This window comes from Pleurodeles waltl, chromosome 3_1, assembly GCF_031143425.1.
Source record: "Pleurodeles waltl isolate 20211129_DDA chromosome 3_1, aPleWal1.hap1.20221129, whole genome shotgun sequence".
NCBI lineage: Eukaryota > Metazoa > Chordata > Amphibia > Caudata > Salamandridae > Pleurodeles > Pleurodeles waltl.
In genome coordinates this window covers 100236485-100260572 of record NC_090440.1, presented here as the reverse complement: position 1 = coordinate 100260572, position 24088 = coordinate 100236485, and the positions used below count along the sequence as shown (strand labels likewise).

Sequence of the window (24088 nt, the reverse complement as noted above, 5' to 3'; positions counted from 1 at the left end):
AAGAGCTGAGGGCATCAGTGTAAGAGATGCGTTTAACCATGTGTGGGGTTGAGAACTGTACAAATGAAAATGTTTTGCATGTGAAAAAAGAGGAAGTAAGAAAATCATGCAAACACCTACGAACTTTCTGCCCTCTGGACAATCCAGAGGAGTAAGATTAGGAGACCTACCACACATACCTAGGAAATCATCAACGCTTTAATAGCCATTCAAGCGCCTTAAGTCAGAAAGTAACTTTTGCCCAATAGTGTAGATCATATGTACACATGTAATAAAATATGAGACGGATACATAAACACTGAAAACAAATTGTTAACCAGTTATTCCCCTAAGAAAATTCTATACGGAATAATCACAAAGAACCCCTGGTAGAAACATACCTCAAAGAAGAAATAGCTAAAGTTACTTGTTGTGTAACTATGTTTACATCCACTTCAAAGATCCTGGAGAAAGTAGATGGACAACGGAAGATCTTGCTTACTTTACGACATAGGTATGAAAGTCGCCTTTGCCTTAATGGGAGGCAAGATTCTGATGGATTGTTTGATACAAATCATAGCAAAGGTCAAATAGTGTGCGGGGTTCATGTGTGATATCAGTGAGCCACAGCATGGCCCCACGAGAAATATACCAATAGCCAATGCAGGTCCAGACATTGTTTGGGGCAGAGTAGAATATGTAGTCCTTCACATGTGGGTTGTGAGAACGCCATGCATGCCTAAGCTGGAAGGTGTCTAGGAGTTCAGAGAGTGCCTGCAGCGAGCAGGGCTTGGTGCTTTTTGTGGAACAGGTAGTGTAGAGTCGGGAATGGCATGTGATATTAAAGTTGCCACCCATTAAAATATAATCAGCTTGCGAGCATCCCATTAACGCAGATACCTCATGATAAAACTCCAGAGAGTCAGTGTTTGGCACATAGATGTTCACTAGCAGTACAGCACCTAAAAGCAGAAACAGCTGTGTTTGTTACCAACCAAACTAGTGATGAATTATAAAGAACTAGGACCCTCTATATAGTTATGGAATATATTAATCCAGGTAATAACACCCACACCCCTTAACGTGCCCCCCGTTTAACAGAACAATGATGAGTCTTTAAATATGACACCTATATATTAAGCTTGAATGAAAATGTGGTATGGGGTCTGATGCTTGAAGAGTCAGAAAACATATTAGTGAGTGATAAGGCCAGAGTCAAAATAATTGCCATTAGTAGAGCCCCACCACCTACGAGTGCATTAGTAACATAGGGCCAGATGTAAAAAAGACTTTTACCCATTCTGTGTCTATGGGAAAAAGCTTTCGTACATATGGCCCATAGAGAGCTATATGTTAATTATCCAACTGAAACGAGAATATCACATAGTAGGTATTACTTCTCAGATTTAATACTCGTTTAAGTGCTACACTGACTCAGAGCAAGCAGTGATACTAATTCAAGTAGATAATAAATAGATGAGAGGGAGTAGAGTTGTATGGCCCAAGTTGGAGTTTCCATCTATATGCACAATTTTGAGCCTATGGGGCAATGGCATGAGCGGCAAACTGTCCTAATGTCAACCTGCCAATAGAGGGAGAAGATAATGATACAAGAGGAAGAAGCACAGTTAGATTCAGGTAGAATCTTCAAGCAGGTATGTAGTGAGGATACAGGTGGGATGGCGTGAACGCACACAGATAACCACACAGTGACATCACAACGCACTCATATGTGTAGGGCACCCCAAGCTATATTTTATTTGGATAAAGAGTCGGCATGTGCAAGGGACCACAAGAGGTGCTGGATGATGAATAAGTCAGCTGACTGTATGGTTCTAAATCCTTCAGCCCTTAAAAGGTGCATTCTAGGGTGAATTCCAACCCAGGTTACAGCCAACCACATTAGGATCTGCAAGTGTAAAACTATTTGGGAGAGCCATATGAGTACCCTATAAACAGGAATGTGTGATGAGGCACACATGAAAACCTATGCATTTAAAGTGTGCCATATCATTAACAGACAAACCTGGCAATAAAAAGGGAAACAGAGTGACATATAGGAAAAGGCCCAATAATTAGGTGGTGGTGCACTGCATATGGTGCTGTAGTATCTGGTATTTTGGGTTGATACCTTGCTGTACTAAGTTTCACAATCCCAAATACCACACTTTTCCATTATAATAAAGTGACTGGAAAAGTTCACGATTACTGTGCTCTTATGTATACTATCCTTACACAGCCGTTGTGATGAAGGACTCGGACAACCAAGATTGAATTACCTATTTTAAATCTTCTAGGTCTCAGTCTGGATTCTGGAGTTAAGCCAGAGCCTATGGCTCTTCCAAACTTTCCCCAAATGTATTCTCTGGACCAGGGGCTAACAGAGTCAAGAAAAGGGCTATAGTAGGGGCTACCAGTTTACACTAGAGCAGTTGGATGTGGTACTGGGAGAGGACATGTTGAGAAGATAGAAAGTGCTGAATGCTATTGCCCTGTACTCCCCTTTTGCAGTAGATAGTCTAGTCTAGCGCAGTAGTCCTACTTATAGTAAAGGAGTATTGTCATTTACTGCTGAATTGGGGACATGTTGGTGGACTTCCCTGCTTATCCTCATGGGGACTATGTCCCCTCAGCGTGACACCTTGGCAGACCTTCCAAGTGGGGAAGGTCTGCTGGGAGTGGTTTATTCCAAACGGCTGTGGCTAACTGGACACAACACCACAATCTGGTAACATTCTGGCTTGATGAATTGGAATGGAGATCAAATAATTGAAGGTCTCCTTGGTTACACATCCTCCTAAACACACAGCGGTGGGACTCTGTGATGTTCACTCAAAATTAGTAAATAGTGATCATTTTAGGAAGAAAGGCACATCTCATTCTTAGTACTCATGGGCTGGCATTAGCATCTTGCTGTGCTTGTTCTTCAGTGTTGTTCTTTTTTCTTGGAAATTTCCTTCTGCTAATGGCACAAGGAACGTCTGGGAGTGTCAGCAGCAGGCTAGAGCACAAGGTGTAAAAAAAACCACACACACACATATACACACACAAAAGCACACACACACATGCAGTACCCCAAAAAGAGTGATCCAAGCTGTCCAAAAATCACAAGGCTAAGTTACAAATCACTGACATCTCCCAAAGAGACCACACAGTGCTTTGTGTCCTTCTTAAGAGATCAAGCTATGTTACCTGAAATACATATATGCTACCTTGTCAGTCTCAAGAATGTCTGCTATACTTTTTTTAAATAGAGCAGACTTAGTGCTACTACTTCCCAAAGAGACCAGATAGTGTAGTATGCAGTCCAAATTTAACTCACGCCTGTCAACATAAGGTCACCATGTCCCATTTCTACATCAGGGCATCACTAGGCATCAGTTCACTTACCACTCTGTAGAGCTGTGTAGGCAAACATACATAAACCCTTATGTATCACTAACCTAGTACGTATGGGTACGCAAAATTGTGTATTGCTTCATGACATTTAATAGCAATTCCACAAAATTAACCAAAATTATACTTCTAGAATGAAGGAATATAAGAACGAAATCACGTAATACAATATTTTGAGACATTTCATCTAACGTGAAATTCACAAATTTTACCATGCTTCCTACATTTTATCTTTACACATCTGTATGCACATGTAGCTATGGTATGTCATTGTATGATATTGTCATGCTTCCACCTACGTAATCGATGACGATTCTAAAATAAGAATATTATGTGTGTATTTATTTTGTAAACACTAGAAAAACACAGACTATCCAAATTCTTTGTTGTCGTTATGTATAAACAATGATAATCACTATTTTACATAATTTCTGAAACCACTGCAAAAAATTCCCACATTGATTCACAAAAAATATATTCAATCAAAATAGAAAACAATAATGATAAGTGAGATGTATTTGTGGGATAGTTGTATGGAACAGAAAGTGAATGTAATAAAGAATTAGTAGTCCTCTACTCAGTGTGTGGTGATTAACTAGGCAAAAAGGTTGGTGAGTGATTTCTATGATTAAGTTTGTGTCTGATTAAGTGATTAGATTTGCACAATAAAGAAAATCTGACCTGAACAGAATATTACATTTCCCAGTCTGGCTTTAGCGCAGACTTTCTGATTTTGCTAAAAATGTATGCATAATATACAGACTTATGGGTGCATTCGGCCAGCCCTCTTCACCCATCGCGTTTGTATTGTGTCAGTCACATTTTTTGCCGTCCGTTAAAGCATACAGCATGAAGCAATGGCTCAGGTCACTCTACCCTTGTCTTACTTCACTATTTGCATGACAGCATTCTTCCCATTTACAAGGAGATCGTCCACATATAAAGTAGTTCCCTTCAGTGCCACTCATGACTATTGCATTGTGTGCTTTTTGAGACCCAAAAAGTATTTTTGCTTTTAACTAATGTGACTTTTTAGATTGTTGAGGGCTGAGCAGCCCCTCCGACAATAACATTTTGTAGAAACCATGATAAATAATTCACAAAGCCAAAAGGTTTATGCCCAGCCCCAGGCATATTGGTTTTCCCAATGCGTGTTTAATTTAGTGGCCAACACTGGCTTTCAGTCTGTTTCCAGTCACTTGTACATTAGTATTTAAATACAACAAGAGACAGAAACAAATGCATTTCTCTTTTCAGGATCCAGCACATTTGGTCAAGTAAAGAATGATACATAAGAATGAACGTTTATTGGCTAAACAAATGGACCACCACTTGTTTCTTGTTTTTGGATAAAATACTAATTTTAATTTCTCATGTATTTTTCCTTTTTAGCTAAATACGTGTTTGCTTTGTCACTCCGATGCTGCTTCTGAATGCTGCTTCTGAAGGACCTAGCACCTCTTAGTGCCACACTAGCATCATTTTTGTACGCTAATGTGGGGTTAAGGCGCCCATTCTTCTTCGCCATGTTTACAAAATGGCACAATGCTTGCATTTCGCCACTTTGCGACCCCTTGTGCCACATTATGCCTGCTCCAGGCAAAATGTATGCATGGAAATGTTCCGGTGGTGGGAGGACAGTAAAAATGGTGCAGTGACATTTACAACACTTCACTGTGCCATTTTTAGCATCATTTTTAACACCTGCTCAGAGCAGGCATTAAAATGACGCACCCATTACTTTCAGTAGCCTCTCTTTACTTTTAGGATTAGCACTATTATTTATGACGCTGATCCTGCAAAGTACCACAATAGTGTCATACATTTTAATGCTATTGTCCTAACGTGCTCCATAGTGCACCGTATTGTAAATATGCTGCACACATGGTGTCATTTGGTGCCGGCAGGGTGCGCAAGAAAAGTGGCACATCACAGTTAATGCACCAGTTTCTTGTAAATCTGGCCCTTAGTGCTTTATGTTGTCAGGAGGGATGAGCTGGTTCATACATGTGTGAGGAGTGGCAATGGGAACAATCGTTTTCTAACTTAGGGTGTATGCTGAAACAAAAAAAGGGATGCAGTACTTCATATATGTTTGATGTCACAGGTAGTGGGATTATTGTGTCAGTCTGAAAGTGAGGCGGGCCATCTCTCTAGCTTTCTTCAGTCTCTTCATTGTGAGACTATGTCCAGCTCTCCACTGGCTCCCCATCCAGAAGTGATGTCAAGTTTAAACTCCTGACACATGCCTACAATGCCCTCCATAACTAAGGACCCTCCTACTTTAACCACCACCTGAGGTTCCACCTAAATCCCAGCCACCTCGCATTAGGCGCTGCCGCACCTGATGTGCCCTCCACCTCCGCACTTCTCTCTCACTGGCCCACTTCAAGAAGAAGCTCAAGGCTTGGCTTTTCAACTTACCTAGCAGCACAGCTCCTGGATACCTGCTCGGGTGAGAAGCTGCACTATATGAATACAGTTTTGATTGATTGATTCAGTCTTTCAGCTGCATGCAGCATCCAGTCAGGAGATTGGGCTGGTTCTCCAATCCCACTTTCTTTATTGTCTGCATTTTGGACCTGATCCTTAATCCAGCAATTGCTAGAAAAATCCTATAATGACACATCGAAGCATTTCCAAGCAATTTGACTTAGTTAATCTCAGTTTTAAGTAGAAAAAACACTTCTCTCAACCTTTTCCCCATCCCTTCTCTCTATGAATGGTCTAAAACCTTTCTAACTCATATGCACCCTGAAACATACTTCACAAACTTTCTCCTCCTTTTTAGCCATATCACCCACCTAACAGTCACAAAAACACTACTTTAAAAAATAACTTACTACTACTATCCCTTTCAAACCCTCTCCCACCATTCTATCCCTACTCTACACTTAACTTAACACACAAGAAATCAGGAGCACAAACCTAACACAACTAATGCACAAAGTAAAGAAAACACATTCACTAATCTCCTAACTGCTAACCTCTATTCTTGGGCTCCGGAGTAGCATGCTACTCGCCAAAAAGCACTTCAGTGTCTCGTCGGGGGTAGTAAGTGCTATGTAAATACAATTTTCAATTATTAATAAAACAGGTAACTTTGTTTTATCATAATTTAATAGTAACCATGGTTCACGTGGCAGTGAGGTTGTATTCATATTTTATGAAAGTCACACATTGTCGATGTATTTAACTATTATTAAGGACAGCAGTAATACATATGTTGTGATTAGATTAAATAAAGCCTTGATTAAAGCTTTAAATTTGTCTAAAACTTGCAAGCTAAATTACAAGGCTCACAATCCAGTTCTAAGTATATCAAAATAACATTTCTAAAAGTATGTGGTGTTTTTAATTCTTTTTTCTTTATTTCTCCCAACACACCATTCACATTGTGGGTTCGGTGCACTCTGAAAATTATACAAAGCTATTATAAATCACAGTGGGCCAAATTACTTTCAGCGCCAGAGCTGCCTTAAAAGTCTACTAGCTGCGTGTAAAAGAATACATACTGTCCAAATAAAGCTGTTAAAACAAATCCTAAATAGGTGTATATTGCTAAAAATGCGTTCAAAGAATAATTCATAATGGGACTCATAATTCCATTTGCAATAGTTGGAAAATACGTTTTCAAGTGCAAATGTATTTTTCCATTTCTTTCAGGCCAACAGGAGCGTTTCTTTTACTTGGTCGTCTGCAATTCCTAGTAAATCTGTTAAGAAAACCTACCAGAAGTTCCAAGGGGCAGGTATATATTTTGGTCTCACAACTCATGATATACTAGTATTTCTGAAAGAAGGAAATTACTGAACATTTTGTATGTATGGATGTTAATTCATCAAATTAACAGGGGAAGGGCCATCAAATGTCCGCTGACTGCTAACATCATCACAGTATTGCGACATGTGACATTTTATCCTGGTGAAAACAAAGGAAGCGATGTCAAATGAACATTGATTCTAATTAAACCACTGTGAGTGATGCCACCGAAGTTAACAATAATTAATAATTAGCACAGGTGCAGCCATTAGTTATCCAGAGGCAGTCATCACAATCTAAGTAGAACTCCTAAAGTGCAACCACCGCGCTGAACAACCTTAAATGCTCAATTTCCCATGAAATGCCAAAGTACAGCAAAATCCAAGTGTAGTTGAGAGATAATTCAGTTTGTGCTTGATGCAGTCGGTTTACAAGAACAGCCTTTGTGGTACAAAAACAGTGTATATCAGTTGTTAGGACACACCAACTTGAACCCAATGTATATTGCTACGGGTAAATCACACAGACAGCTTCAGTCCTTGCTCATTACTGGATTGCTTTGCTTTCTATCTCAATTGTCTTTTATTTGAATGGCTTTCCTTCCTATTTTTATGTTTATTCTGCCCAGGAGCATTTCATTGTCACAATGATCTAATTGTTTGACTTGTATCCTTGCATTGCTGTTGTTGTTTGCGTGCACAGAAGTATTCCTTTTTCTATTTCAGCTAAATGGGACTGCATGTGTTTTCTTGCTCTCTCTACTCTGTGCTGCACCCTGCCCCCTTGCTCCCCTTGTTCCTTCCCTAAAATGCCCCTCAACTTAAATATACCCCACCCCTCCGTAGCTCACCTGCCCCCACTTAACCATTTGTCTCCTGCATCATCTGCCCCTTTGTCACTTATTTTTATTGTTTTTTTCCAATTATTCTCACCCCATCGCACTAACGGGGATGACTATTGAAAAATTGATTTTTTCCCATGTCAAGATGTTAACCAGCAAGTGCAAATGCGTATGTATGCATGTGTAGTGGGCAAAACAAATCAGTTTGTAATTTTTGAAAAAACACATTCACGGTTGTCACCACAGATGCAGACTTGTCCACCGCAGTCGTCTTTAAATGGGTTTGTTCAAATAATACAAAGGCATTGAATTATTACAGCTTTGGGTGTGCACATCCCTTACAGCCATCTGTGAATATGCTAACGATGAGTTTTTAATGAAATTATTAATGAATATTCATGTACTCTGAGTGTTGGATCTGCGTAGAAAATGTGTTAACAGAGAAAATAATGCTCGCATTTGAAAGTGTGACCACGTGAGTGGCCGCCATTGTTCACACAGTGTACTTATTAATGGCTTATTAATATGAAATGTTGAGCTTATGTTTGATTAATGTAGTAATATGTCATATTAAAGGTAACGCATTATGTATTAGCTTTATTAATTGAAAGCCTTAACTTAGCGGAGGTCTTGGCCTAGTTGCACAGCCTCATGTCAAGCTGCATTTCTTAGGCTTTTAATAAAATATCTGCTCAGAGAATTAAATTGTGATTTTCCACTATGCTGACCTAATGTGCTCGTAGCTAAAAGTCCTTCTCATGAGAACTGCTTGCTAGAAGATGCTGTCTTGCTAATGCAACATTGTAAATGTAATGTGTGTAAGACTGACTTTCCCAGGAGAGTACAGTTATGATATTGACTGAAGTATAAGCTGCAACAATATTGTTAACCGACGAACCGGATGATGAGAACAGTTCGAAAGGAGCCAATCATCAACATGTGAACAGTGTACTAGTAGAAATGTAGACTTGAAGTTTTAGCTTTATTGGACAAAGTGTGAACATGCGATCCCTTGACCAATAGGGACTTGGGAAATAGGTTTAGGAAATCTAACTTAGCCGACTGCGCTAAGAGAAGACAACGCACTTGCCCATTTCATATCTTGCCGAAAGGCCATTACTTTCTTTAGCATCTTGAGAAGAGGCATGCTTAACTTCCTTGTTTAAAGGCTTTGCCTTTTCTGAGCTTTGATGCTCAATCCCATGCCTCACTGACCAGACTGATGTCCTGATGACAAAGACAGTCACAGGTTGCTGATCCAAACTGAGGATAGGTATACTGACTATGAGATTGTTTGCTATGTCTGTTTGATTTTCTTTCTAGGTACCAAACGCGCTATTTTGGTAGAGCCATAGTAGATGTTTTCCAAGTTTGTGTTGACTAAATTGTTTTGCATGAAGCCCATATGCTAATTCTGAACAAGTGTTGTTAGGATCCTCACTAATGAAAATCAATACATGGAGTAACATTTGATGTCTCTTCTTTGCTGAATGTATGTGATATCGTTTGCACAGTTATTTGTGCTATTAATTTGCACTCATTTGATTTTGAGATTATCTTACGTGACATTAGCATTGTTGATATAAGGAAATAAATATTTTAACTTTTACATAAAGGTGTGGCTATCCATGACTGCGAGGTCATGGGGTGTGACAATTACTGACTCCTATTGATTACTAATGTTATTGATTGTCATTGATTATTGATCTGCATGTACTGGATATATGGTGGGAACATCTTAAGCGCAGTCAAAAGGTTCATCAGCCTATTTGTGTCCCCCTGTAAGTTTACTTATTAAGGTCAGACGTTCCAACAAATACGTTTGTTATAGTTTTACAAACCTATTCAAAGATGTCAACCATGGATATGCATATGTCTGCGGAGGCTATCTTACAAAAAAAAGTACTGGCAAAACCAATAGTTTTTACTAGGCCTATTGGCTTTGCCAGTGCATGGTTACAGTGCATGGAATCCAATGCTGGCACATTCTAGAGGCAGATTTCTCATCAGAAGAACTTTGTTCATGTCTCTTGCCGTCAACTGGTCCAGCCTCGATAGACCATGGGTGCTTCTTTTGTCTAACTGGCATTTTGGGGTGGGATAGAAAGTTCTCACTCTGAAGCCATCATTTAACTGTCTCAGAATAAATTGAAGGATCCTGATGATATGAAAGAAGTGACAAGGGTTGACATTTGGAATCCCTATTTCAAGCCTTTGTCCCATCCCTAAACAACTCTTACTCCCTTATCCCACTCAGTTTCTGATGTTCATAAAGTGATGCCCTGGTAGTCTCTCAGAGTAGTGGTCACTAAGGCAACACCAGGGGTGGCAGAGGGCAAGACAAAGCCTAGCAATATGATTCTGCAGTGTTTCAGCCTTGACACTTAGGCCCCTAAGTTCAGTTGAGAAAGAGAAATAAAGTAAAACATTTTATGAACATGCTTGCTTGGTAATTGATATTCAGTGAGAAATGGGATATGGGATTTGGAAATTAAGGAAAGCAAATCCTGTGGACATTTTGCTCCTCTTCCTGTAGAGAAAGTGTCAGAGTGAACCTGTTTAATATACTGTCTTTTCTCAGTTATGAGACCTGAAATCCAACCTCTCCAGGCAAGTGATAATCCTTTAAAGAGGCCATGACATGACATATGTTTTAAAACCTAGTCCACATGCTAAATGAAGTGAGGCTACTTTCCCAAAAGGCCCTGAATATTAGAAGATGTTTTCTAGAGAGCTCTCCCACTGTCCGGTGTTATGCTTTTGATTAGGTGTCTACAAATCAATGGGATAGTTCACTAGCTTTCTGTGGATGGTGGAAGTTCCAGAGGGGTAGACCCATATTTCCCAGGGTAACACATGCTCCACATTTCAAAATTCATGGACACATTTCAAGCTCAACCCAAAAGATCTCAAGGGAGCCATTGCCTTAAATCACTGAATTTGAAATCCGGTTTAGTTGTGAGTTGGTACTAAGTTTTTGGGTCTAAAACATGTCTGCTGGTTGCGGAGGCAGGTCCTGTGGTGGATATACAGGGAGTGCAGAATTATTAGGCAAGTTGTATTTTTGAGGATTCATTTTATTATTGAACAACAACCATGTTCTCAATGAACCCAAAAAACTCATTAATATCAAAGCTGAATATTTTTGGAAGTAGTTTTTAGTTTGTTTTTAGTTTTAGCTATGTTAGGGGGATATCTGTGTGTGCAGGTGACTATTACTGTGCATAATTATTAGGCAACTTAACAAAAAAATATATATACCCATTTCAATTATTTATTATTACCAGTGAAACCAATATAACATCTCAACATTCACAAATATACATTTCTGACATTCAAAAACAAAACAAAAACAAATCAGTGACCAATATAGCCACCTTTCTTTGCAAGGACACTCAAAAGCCTGCCATCCATGGATTCTGTCAGTGTTTTGATCTGTTCACCATCAACATTGCGTGCAGCAGCAACCACAGCCTCCCAGACACTGTTCAGAGAGGTGTACTGTTTTCCCTCCTTGTAAATCTCACATTTGATGATGGACCACAGGTTCTCAATGGGGTTCAGATCAGGTGAACAAGGAGGCCATGTCATTAGATTTCCTTCTTTTATACCCTTTCTTGCCAGCCACGCTGTGGAGTACTTGGACGCGTGTGAAGGAGCATTGTCCTGAATGAAAATCATGTTTTTCTTGAAGGATGCAGACTTCTTCCTGTACCACTGCTTGAAGAAGGTGTCTTCCAGGAACTGGCAGTAGGACTGGGAGTTGAGCTTGACTCCATCCTCAACCCGAAAAGGCCCCACAAGCTCATCTTTGATGATACCAGCCCAAACCAGTACTCCACCTCCACCTTGCTGGCGTCTGAGTCGGACTGGAGCTCTCTGCCCTTTACCAATCCAGCCACGGGCCCATCCATCTGGCCCATCAAGACTCACTCTCATTTCATCAGTCCATAAAACCTTAGAAAAATCAGTCTTGAGATATTTATTGGCCCAGTCTTGACGTTTCAGCTTTTGTGTCTTGTTCAGTGGTGGTCGTCTTTCAGCCTTTCTTACCTTGGCCATGTCTCTGAGTATTGCACACCTTGTGCTTTTGGGCACTCCAGTGATGTTGCAGCTCTGAAATATGGCCAAACTGGTGGCAAGTGGCATCGTGGCAGCTGCACGCTTGACTTTTCTCAGTTCATGGGCAGTTATTTTGCGCCTTGGTTTTTCCACACGCTTCTTGCGACCCTGTTGACTATTTTGAATGAAACGCTTGATTGTTCGATGATCACGCTTCAGAAGCTTTGCAATTTTAAGAGTGCTGCATCCCTCTGCAAGATATCTCACTATTTTTGACTTTTCTGAGCCTGTCAAGTCCTTCTTTTGACCCATTTTGCCAAAGGAAAGGAAGTTGCCTAATAATTATGCACACCTGATATAGGGTGTTGATGTCATTAGACCACACCCCTTCTCATTACAGAGATGCACATCACCTAATATGCTTAATTGGTAGTAGGCTTTCGAGCCTATACAGCTTGGAGTAAGACAACATGCATAAAGAGGATGATGTGGTCAAAATACTCATTTGCCTAATAATTCTGCACTCCCTGTACTTGGCTACTTTCACAGTCATCCAGATATGAAAGAGAGCACCATGAATGACTATAGCATCTATCTGGGGACCATGCTTCCTGCTTTTAACTGCACATCACTCAGCTTAACTGAAATGTTGGAGCCATCCTTGAGAAGCATCTTCCCCTCACTCCAGAAATCATTTCTCCAGAAGTCTGCAAGTGAATCTTATTTAGTTTTTGGTAATTCAGGGGTACCTTACCACAGACCGACCACATTAACCCACAATCCCACAATTCTACTAGGTCCACTCATAGCACAGCCTGACCACTAATCATAATCCTGCTCCCCCCAAAAAAAGTATTAACATGCAGATACATTTCTGAAAATGGTGACTTTCTAAATATTTTACTGAGCCCTATAGTAAATGCTTATAAAGTTATGCCTAACCTCAACCTTATAAAACAATTAACTTAGTTTTACCCAAATTGGTCACCTTCCTGCCCTGACACGTTCAATGGTAATTCATAAATATGTTTTTACACTTTCATATCAGTCCTTGACTGTACTGTTAGTTCTATAACTTATGTTTCTTTCCAATTGTGATCTCTAAATTCTGAATCCACCAACACGTTTTGCAGAATAATTAATTTAAGCTGAGCTACATTGACAAAAAGAAAGCTAAGAGGTAACCTAATTCAACCCCATCTATGAATTGCTAAATGATGGTGTTTTGGAAGTTTGGTTAGAGAGCATTAAGTATCCAATGTTTGTTTTTCTCCTACTCTATAGAGTAATTTCTTCAAAAAAGTGTCTTTTAATACAAAACAAGAAAACTATGCTTAGGTTCCAGATTAGTTGTGTCAGTACATACAGTGGCAAACCTGACTGAGTTAAGAACCACAAAATGCATACGCTTTTTATTATGGAGCAAAATACAATACATAACCAGTTGAACAACCATTCATACAGCCCAAATGGTTGCAGGCCATCCATAAAATATTGGCAAGTCTCAGCCACTTGTTATAGCTTGAAAAAGGAGAGTATGTAAACCAACATGACTCTTAAAAAAAACCACAAGGTCTGTTACCTTCAAAACCCCATTAAACTCACATTACTACTAAGACTGTGAGGAATGGTCCTTTGCCAGATGTGGGTGGCCCACCAGAGGCAATAGGGTGGCCCGTTTTGGGGCAGCATATTTCACTTCCTTGGCAGTTTGGTCAGAGTCAGCACAAAAATGAAGTTCATGCAGTACACCTTTGCTTGTTACATGAGTGGTACTCAGAATTTCACATAATTCTTAACACAGCGCGAATTCCTCCATTCTATTTAAATTTCCTCCCCATCCCCTCAGTTCACGTTTTCTAGTAGATCTTTTTGCCTGTGTTGATGTACCGTATTTTGGTGTTCTCCACTTGCCTCCTGCATGAGATTTTCTTCAGTCTTCCTGGGTTTCATGCCTGTATCCTGGAGCCTGTATTCTGCAGGCTGGTGAGTCATTCCACATGTATTGTGATTTTCAATAATGTTGCAAAATAATCTTTTTAATTTTGTTTCTAAATATATTGTTTTCGTCTGTCTAAAGTTCTGTGTGCCTGGTGTCTGGCTATCCCTCTACCAAATACCGAGATGGCTCCAGGGTCTATCTCTCTTTTTTTCCCCTCTCTCTCTTTCTTTCTATCCCTTGCCTCTGTTTTCTCTAAATAATGGACTGGAGTGTTACTAAATCACTCTAGATGGGGTAAGGGAAAGGCCAGGGAAAATACTGGCCTGAAGATATTAAAGGCATTGATGGAACATTTCTCACCTCACGAAATCTCAAACTGGAGACTCTTGGAATTGTCACAGCTAACGCAAATGGACATGTAGAGGTGATTCCTATTGACACGTCCCCCTTCCATAGTTTGCTTTGTATTTCCTGATTATTGAGACATAACCCTTTGGTCAACTGGCAAGAACCTACTATTACTGTCTCCCCTCAGCACTGTTAGGATCATCAGTTCCTATATCCTAAATGTGAAGAGATGCTGCTGTTAATGTGCTCTGTTCTTGAAGACAATGCAAAGGAACAGCAGTCATCAAAACCTGTCTTGAAGAAGACCCTTTACTGTAAATTCACAGAGTGGCATCAATGTATCAGAGTCAAGAAGGGGTGCACCAACTTTTATCAACATTCAGACCATACTTTTTATCAATCACAAATCCAATCATCAAGCTGACCAAAAAGGGAAACACTTACATGAGACTAACAATCATTTGGGCTTTCAGGTTAAAGTGTTTGGAAATTCCTCAACCCTTCTTCTTTGCTCTCATTCTGAAGCCTTCTCTGCTCCCCTTTCAAGCCTTTTTTTCTATCCTGTTCTCAATAATCTGTTACATGGATATTCCTATTTATCTATTCTCACATTTTTCCCTTTTCTTTATACTTTTCAAAGTATCTTTGTCTCACCTTCTTGGTTTCTCCACGTCTCTTACATCGCCTCATCCCTCGCACTCTTGCCCCCTCTCTTTTAAAACATCTATTTCTATCTAGTGGCCTTCTTTTCATCCGTCCTGGCTGTTCCACCACCTACCCGACTCTTCACACTATCTCATTTCCATGTATTCTATCAACACTCTTACTAGATTTCCCTGTTCTTGCTATCCTCTCTTTTGTACACTGTTTGAGCTTCTCTCTGCAAATGTTTTCTTCCTGTGCCACAGGTTGTATTGCTCATCCTTTTTCACACCAAATTTTCTTTACTTTTTTCACCCCAATTATATTCTGCAATCTTCAATGCAGCTATCTTCAGGAGTAAATATAGCTCCTTTACTCACACTCGTCTTCCTGATCTCGCTATCGTGGAATACTCAGATGTGTTACTTTTGTCACTATATCATTGTTTGTAAATATATATTCACTACCCTCTTCGGGCAGGCACAGGTAGAGTGGGTGAAGCAGAAACAGGATGATAAGTTCTATTTTGAGATCTTCATTTTTAGTAACTCATCGCCAGACTCTGTGTAGAGTCCCAGAGGGAAGGTGGTAAAGGAAAAAATTGGAAGAGCATCTCAAAATCCATCTTCTGTACTTTGCCACCCACCTTCTATTTTAATATGAACTAAATCCATCCAATGCCCCAATCCCCAAATATTACCAGCAATTCTGAATATGTTATTGCTATCACAGAGGTTTTGGTATGAGAAAGCTACAGGAATTCAGGGAGTCTCAATTGACAGTCTTTCAACAAAGCTATTTACACTGTTCTGAAACTGTAGGTCAAGCTATAGCATTTTTTGCATCAACATGTTCACACTATGGACCAGATTTAAAAGAAAATGATGGAGCGTGATGCTGCGCCAAAGTTGGCACTGCTGCCTGCCGTCATTTTCACAATGCAGTGATACACCGTATTTCATAGAATGTGGCGCTGGCACTAACTCTGCTGCCAAGTGCCAACACAGCTACCCTTGCGCCATGGTGCAAGGATGGCTGTGTTGAGGGGGATATTATTTTGTGCAAGAAGGGACACCTTCCTACACAGAAAACATCTTAAATCTCGATTTGCTCTTTCTATGTGTGCTGCACAATGCAGCACACATAGAAAGAGCAAAAAACGAGGAGAAATAAAACTGTTTCTCCTCGTTGCGCCATGCTAACGCCACCCCTGGGGTGACATTAGATTTTGGCGCTGCCTCAGGTTTACGAAAACTCGTAAATATGGGGGAGCGTCAAAATGCAATGGGTGTTGCTGTGGCATGCCAACAGCAACACCCATTGCACGCCCCTTCCACGCAAAGTGCTGGTGTGAGGGGGCCATATTTAGAAGGTGGCGTTAAGCCACGAGAAGTGGCTTAATGCCACCTTGTAAGTATGGTGCAGTGCATAGCGCTAGGGGCTCTTAAATATGCCCCTATATTTTAATTATTCTAAATTTAACCAACACTCAAATCGCACAACCATCAATCATTAGCCTGCCCACACTTGAAAAGAGACTCTATTGTATTGTCAGCATTACTTACTGGCTGCCATAAATGTTGGTGCAATATTTAAAAAGGATTGCACTTTGAGAAGGGGGGCGGTGGTGTTAGTTGTAATGAGACATGTCTTTCATTGTATTTGTCCTCACCACATTTACACAATGTTGACTTTCTCCTAGTTACAATCCTGCTGTGACCGTGACAGATAGCTTAGGTGCAGGCAAAGGAAATTGAGCCGCTGGACGTCTATTTGCCTCTGCCGTACAATGTGGATTAGTTCTATGTGGGAGATCATTCTTCATACAAATATTTATATTTGCAATTTTCAATACTTCTTATTGTATTAGCTTCTATAAAAATGGTCTTTTGATTTTGTACTTATTTCCACATTTTCTGCCATTATTATGCTACAAATTCGTAGTCAGTTGCCTCTTCAAAATAACATCTCAGTGGTGCTCTGCAGGACATGAAAAAATCAATGTCACCCACCAGGCTTGTCAGCAGTGAAGGAGTTTGAAGAGATGGTAGGATATGTGTGCTTGTATATTATATAAGAAAAAGGGGAATGAGTATTTTATGCATTTATCTTGTAAAGCTCTGCTAATAAACCATTGTTTTGTTTTTCAATCCTGCTGATTTGTAGGATTTCAAGTATTTATAGCAGATTTACCTTCTGCGCACAAGGTAAAGCATGGCCTATTAAGCATCTTGTAGCTCTAGAACCAAAGGGGCTGATTTAAGAGCCCCTAGCACCTCATTGGTGCCATCATTTTTTTTTAATGCAAATGTGGCTCAACGAGGCCAAAATCGCTGCACCAAATTTTCAAAGTGACTAAATGCATGCATTGTGCCACTTTGTAACCCTTTGTAACCCTTTGCGCTACATTATGCTTGCACCAGGCATAATGAATGCAAAGGGGATGTTCCCCCATTAGGGGGAGCCGATAAAATGGCACAAAGAAATCTAAAAGATTTCTTTGCATCATTGATTTCACCAATTTTATCGCCTGCTCAGAGCAGATGTTAAAAGAAGGCATGCCTTTGAATCAATGGACTTGGCAGGATTAGTGTCACAATTTTTTACGCTAATCCTGCAAAGCTCCAAACTAGCATCAAAGATTTTAATGCTAGTTCCACTAACTACCGCCAGTTGTGATGTATCTTAGAAAGGGCACACACATGGTGGCGTTAGGGGCGCTAAAGGGCGCAAGAAGTGTGGCGCTGCACTGAGTGTCATAGTTCTTTTTTCATTCAAATTATTTCTCCCAAAATGTGGCCCAGTACAGGAATTCATGATTGCCTGTTTCATTTATACCACTATTTATGGCTTTGATAAATAGCAAAGCAGAGGAAAAATTACTATATTTTCTGTGTCCTACATATATCATATAACAACATCACATGCGTCTTTGCAGTGCATTTGAGAAAGTATGTGTACTGACAGTATCAGTTCTTCAGTAGGCAATGCGCACTGGGACTATACTGCATGACTGTCTCCTGGAACCCATTATTAACTAGTTGTTTTACAGGCAATCCTCATTTAGTACAAATACAAAGGCCTTATAAGAAATCTGCCTTTGCTTCATGGTCACCCCATATTTGTGGCCTTTTTTTCTGGATCCTATTTATGCTGGCTTTAGAAATGGCAACAAGCAGTAAATTGCCCACTATCACCCTTTAAACATGGTTAACTTGCTTAATTTCTGATTGCCACATTTTACTTTTTTGCAAGTCCTGTTCACCCAGGACCTGGAAGTCAAATACAGGACTTATTGTGCCATTCACTAACGTGGCAGTGCAAACATGGCTGTGGGCCTAACTTGTAAAACTGTGTAAAACCTGAAATGTGACCTGTTAAAATAACCCTTTTTAACAGGGAAAGACCTCCCTTTTTAATACCAGCCCTATGTAGGCCTTGTAACCCACAAGGGAGAAAGCATGGTATTTTCATAATACCATGTCCGTCCCTACTGTGACAAAGCCCAAAAAAGCTATTTTCTCCAAGGCAGGCCTAGAACTTTTATACAGAAAAACAAAGTACAGATGAAAACACTAATATTGATAACTTGGGAACGGAATCAACGAGGCAAATAACACAACACTATTTTCAATAAATATTAATAGATACTTTCCCTAATAAACATTATGAAAAAGTAACTTTTATGAGTTTATTAAACAACGAGGAGGGTCCAGATTATTTACTTCCTGTAAAAATGCCAGTTCTACTAGGATTAAATAAACGTGGGAGCTTGGAACCGGGGGAATGGACCCTAGTCCCCCATTTATAAAGTCACCTAAATTATAAAAGGTAAGCTCCCACTCAAAATTTTAATTATAAGGCATCCAATTGCCAATTGTACAATAATTTTCCTTAAGAAATTAGAAAGGTTCTCCAAGGCCTTTAGTCCACAATATTACATATATCTTTTTCTTGTTAATATCGTTATATGTTTGATTTAATTGATTCTTCACATGTCTTTGCTCATTCTTTTCTAAAATTAATTCCATTGGATTTGTATATCTAGGCATTTCTCCTCCTCTCTTTTTGCATCTCAATAGTATGGGTTTTTATTCCCATCACTGCTTTGTTCACAGTTTCAACCTCTGGGTGATGGCATTACATTCTTGAGTCTCTTCTTCCAAAATCCTGGGTTATCACCCATTGGTGTTGTCTGACTTTCAATATTTAAATCTTCCAATTAGCATTAGCTTTGTTCTTTGTTCAGTATGCATTATCCTTAATTCTTTTTTATTTTGATCTTCTACAGCCTTGAGAAAGCCCTGGTGAATGCACCCCATAGGGCGAAACACGTGTTGGCTGAGTGTTCTTTTTGCTCGACGCTTCACTTTCTTGTATGAAGACATATATAAATGCTCAAATAAATTTCTAATTGGACTAAAGGCCTTGGAGTACCTTTCTAATTTCTTAAGGAAAATTATTGTACAATTGGCAATTTGATGCCTTATAATTAAAAATTTTGAGTGGGAACTTACCTCTTATAATTTAGGTAACTTTTATAAGTTACCTTTTCCATGAGTGAAGTTCCTGGAGGCTATTTCGCATTTAAATCTCTATCAACTCCCAGCCTGTGCTATACCCCAGAAGAGATGTGTAAAAGGTGTGAAACTCCTCCCAAAGAGTACACATTAGGCTGACTTGAATGGGCAGAGATGACTTCTCTGAGCTCAACAGAATATGCAGAGTGGGCAATGTGGGCATTCTGTTGACACCACACTGTCAATCCTGTCTGACAGCTCTGTTGAGCCACATGTAACACTTTGGCACACTTGAAAGTAAGAGAACAGGATGCCAGGGTAGTTCTTGTCTATCCTCTGTCTGGTTACTGAACAACCCTGCTTTTTTTCCTACTAGACAGGTTTGCTGTGGGTACAGGGCCTACGTAAAACTGGATTTATCTGTTAGATGTGGGAGGTCACTAATAAGTATCGTAGTGCTCGACCCTACACACCTACAACCCTCAGAGCTCATGTTTAATGTGGCTGAAGAATTTCACCATCTCGAAAATGTCCTGACACATGGCAATTTGGGCAAGCAGAGGAGAAGCCTGGCACTAGGAGCTAGTAGAACCAGTTCTCTGAGGGTACAACCCTTTTTGGGATGAGGAGCCCTCCTGGTGGCTAGAACTCGACAGCAGACCAGGAGACACATGAGCCTAAGATCATCAAAATTAGCCCAACGGGGCCAGAGATATTACTCTTTAAAGATTATGATCCTTGACCCCTGTAGTGAAAATTCAGCATTTAGAGCTCTGCTTAATTTTTCACATAAATTACCTCTAGGGTGGGACAATGCTCGGGGGTCATCGCTAGCTCTGTTATTTATTTATTTATTTCCAGGGAGGGGACATGCGCGAGACCCCCTCACAAAAATTTTACCTTAACTGGGGAATCCATCTTCCAGGCTGACATATCTTGAAAGGAGGCCCACAACCGCATCCCAGGGCCCAAATACAATAATCAGGTCCCAGGACCCCAACTGCAGGACCCAATCCCCAGGACCCATCAATGCAAGTATGGCCTGAGGGGTGCTGGCTACATATTATGTGGCCTAACGCGTTACAAGAAAGTCTCAGACACACGTTAAGTTTATACTAAGGCCTATATTTATACTTATTTAGCGCCGCATTTGCTTCATTTTTGGAAGCAAAGGCGACACAAATGTAAAAAATATAATTATATTTTGTAAGTTTGCGTCGGGTTGGGTCACAAAATGATGCAAATGCAGCATTAAAAAAGTATAAATATGGGCCTAAATGCTTTATTAACAGTACATTGTTACAGTGATTTTTGGAAAACATTGCAATTCTTTATTGACAATAATGTTTGTATTTTAAACATGGTTATTTTTTCAGTGATACAATGGTTGTTTTTAACATATGCGTTATTGGTCTTTTAATGTGGTGACTCTGATAAATCCAGAATGTTTGCCTTATACATTGATGAGGTGACCTACGACAAAGCTTAGCTTACATTGTTGTTGTGGTGACTCATTGACAAAGCCTATAGACCTGTTTTATTTAAAGTGATACACCCTCTATATTATTATGTTCTATTAACTATAAGTGCACTGTGGTTTTGATGTTCATGACCAATAAGGGGTCAAATATGATTTCATAGCATCACCAAAACACTTTGCAATCTGTCTAATGTATCTTTATATGTAAATTGTGTGTCTGTCTAATAAATAGACTTTTACTTTTTCATAGAAAAAGCACTGACTGGACAATCATATATTAAATGTTATTATTGCGTACCAGAGAATAATGATTACTCGACCACACCACCTCCCTTGAGTAGGCCTTGGACTTCTGTGCTTCGCTACCCTGAGCCAGTCAAGTGCTACAATGGCATATTTAGTTCCTGAATAGATTCAATTTAGAACCTATTACTTGTGCCGGCCTCGCATCCTGCACAACTAATAACACAATTTCTTACAACAACACTTACAGTAACATGCACGCATATTGAATTTTCTAAAAGTGTTCACAATGTACCCACCAACTTTTAGGGAATCAGTGGTAGTTTGTGAACCAAACTATGTGCTAACACGTTGCTTTCTGAAATTCCAAAATGTAGTGTGTCACAATTCGACCTACCTCATGAATATTAATGAGGTAGGTCATATATTGCAACTCACTACAATTCACTGCCAAAGCATGGATGGTGGCCTGATGGAGACAGCAGACAACCGTGTCTGTGATAACTTTGAAATAAAACAATATATTTGTTTAATACAGCACGTTTTTCTTAAAAGAAAGCAGAATAGTTTAACAACAAAATGAAAAGTTTTGAAAACTTCTTAAGAGGTCCCATGGACAACTCCTAACTCCTAAAAAATATATTTTGGGGCTATTCACGATTAGCAAATGGTAAGCAGTTGTTTGTGAATCGGTTTCCGCTACCTTTTACTAGTCAGTGAAATATTAATGCTTGGTAGATTTAGTTTGTAACATATTAATACATGCCATATGGGATTGGCATCTGGAAGGAAAGCCATATAAAGGTCCTTCCAAATATTGATTTGGTATGCTTTCCTAAATTAGTTTATTTCATTCGAAAGACACATTTACTGGTTGGAAACCCTGCGATTTATAGGGTTTGAGACCAGTAAGTGTATTTGTACATCTGGGCCTTAGACTGCTGTGATTAAGAAATATAAAGTGAGATGCATACTGCACGCCTTCGAACCAGAAATAGAATGCGCAAAATCTTACGTCATTGGAAGTATGTAATATTGTGTAAATTCACCCTTCAGGACAAATAAGCGCAGAGCCAAAAAGACAGCTTCACTGGTTTGAGTAAAATGTTCCCTACTTCATAAACACCTTAAAACTGCTTCTTTCCCACATCATTAGTTGCTCGTTTCCCTCTCAACCACTTCTCATTTACTTTACTGATTTACCACACTGCAGAAACTTTTGTCGGACCACTAAGGACTCTGATTTAAACAATTTGCTGCACGTAATCATAACTCAGCAGTAGCAGATGCTTCAATAAATATATTCACATTACAGCAATCAAATTCACATTTTAATCCAAAAAGAACGTTTTTCAATCTCATAAAACATTGAAATTGGCACAGTTCCATTAGGCAAAAACACAGATCACCAGAATTTTTATAGAAGGCAGAAACTTGTGAAATATGTTAATCTGTTAATATGTTAAATATGATTTTCATTCAGTTTTTTGTTATATCAAATAAATGTCAATACAGTTACAACACATCAACTACAAAGAAGCAGACATACTGTACATCCAACTCATAATGTATACTTTGACCTAAATCTGTTTTTAACCTATCAACTAAACAACAAGCACACTAATGCTTCATTTAACATACAGCAAACTATTACAAATATTAAGTTCCAGCAGGTGGACCCACATGTTGAGGGTATATTTCAATTATCCACCCCTCAACTGTAGGTAAGTGCATATCTACATTTTGTCTAAGTAGTATGTTATTGTCCATTAAAAAGTTCAATAAACCACGTTTTTCAATCATGTCTAGCACTTGCTTGTTCTCACCTCATTCCATACGACCTCTGAATCTGTAGGGCTAACATACTTCTGGAATACCAAACTATTTCTTCAAACCCTTTCCAAATATCATTTCTAGCGAGTTATGATCCGAGCATGTTTAGGCATTTATCACCTCATTGCATCTCTAACACATATCTATCTTTGAGCCCCAACATAAATTTTTGTTGTGATCAGTATTAACCAAGCATGGTCTTCTGAAGGAATGTTTTCACACACTAATGTTATCTCACTAAAACACCATAGAATCAAATTGACAGGCATCCCTTTAGAACTGCAGTTAATGTAACAAGTAAAGAAGTATGCAAGTAGTATTAATCAACAAAATGTAGTTTTAGATCTGGAATGCAAAACAATATAACTTTCTGTTTAGGAAGGACAGGCATGTCAATGAATTAGGTGAAGGTCCAAACAACAAAATACCGATCAAACAACAAGTTACAAAGTAGACTAAAACTAGGATGATGGATGCCAATAGCCCTTGTCAGATAGGAATTTTATTTAAATAGTTATTTACATAAAGTTAAAACTTTGAACATGTGCTCTAATATTACTTTTACAAGCCCAGTTTTAGTTGGTGACCTTTGGCATTTTTTCTTTGGTTTCAGATTGCCTGAAATAGCCTTCCATCAGAAATGGTAAGTGCCAGAACAATTCTCACTGCTAAAGGTGGTTTTGCCTAGACCCAGCATACATGGGGGCATTTAAAAGTGGGAATGCCTAGGAATCCTGAAACAAGCTTACATGGGGAGGGGAATTTTGGGGTTGGTGTTAACTACTTGGTGTCACATACTTTCAATAAAATGTCTTATTTCTAGCCACGGCTGGCATTAAGTTCTATGCTCAACAAATTAATTAGAAACTGTCACTTGTGTAACATAGAATAAACAAAATTCACACAAACGTCTTAAAGAAACAGATTTTCAATGTTTTGGTGACCTAACACCATCTGAAATCTAGTCATGACAATTCGTTGTAAGGGCCACATAACTATTCTAAAAAAGTATTAAATCACAATATAATTATGTTAAATTT

The 24088-nt window shown here is 39.3% G+C and overlaps 1 protein-coding gene across 2 annotated transcripts in view; it reads right to left on the bottom strand.

The window, feature by feature from the left end:
• NELL1 (neural EGFL like 1) overlaps positions 1 to 24088 on the bottom strand; it is a 3335977-nt gene that overhangs the window by 2084031 nt on the left and 1227858 nt on the right. The gene's annotated exons all lie outside the window — the stretch shown is intronic.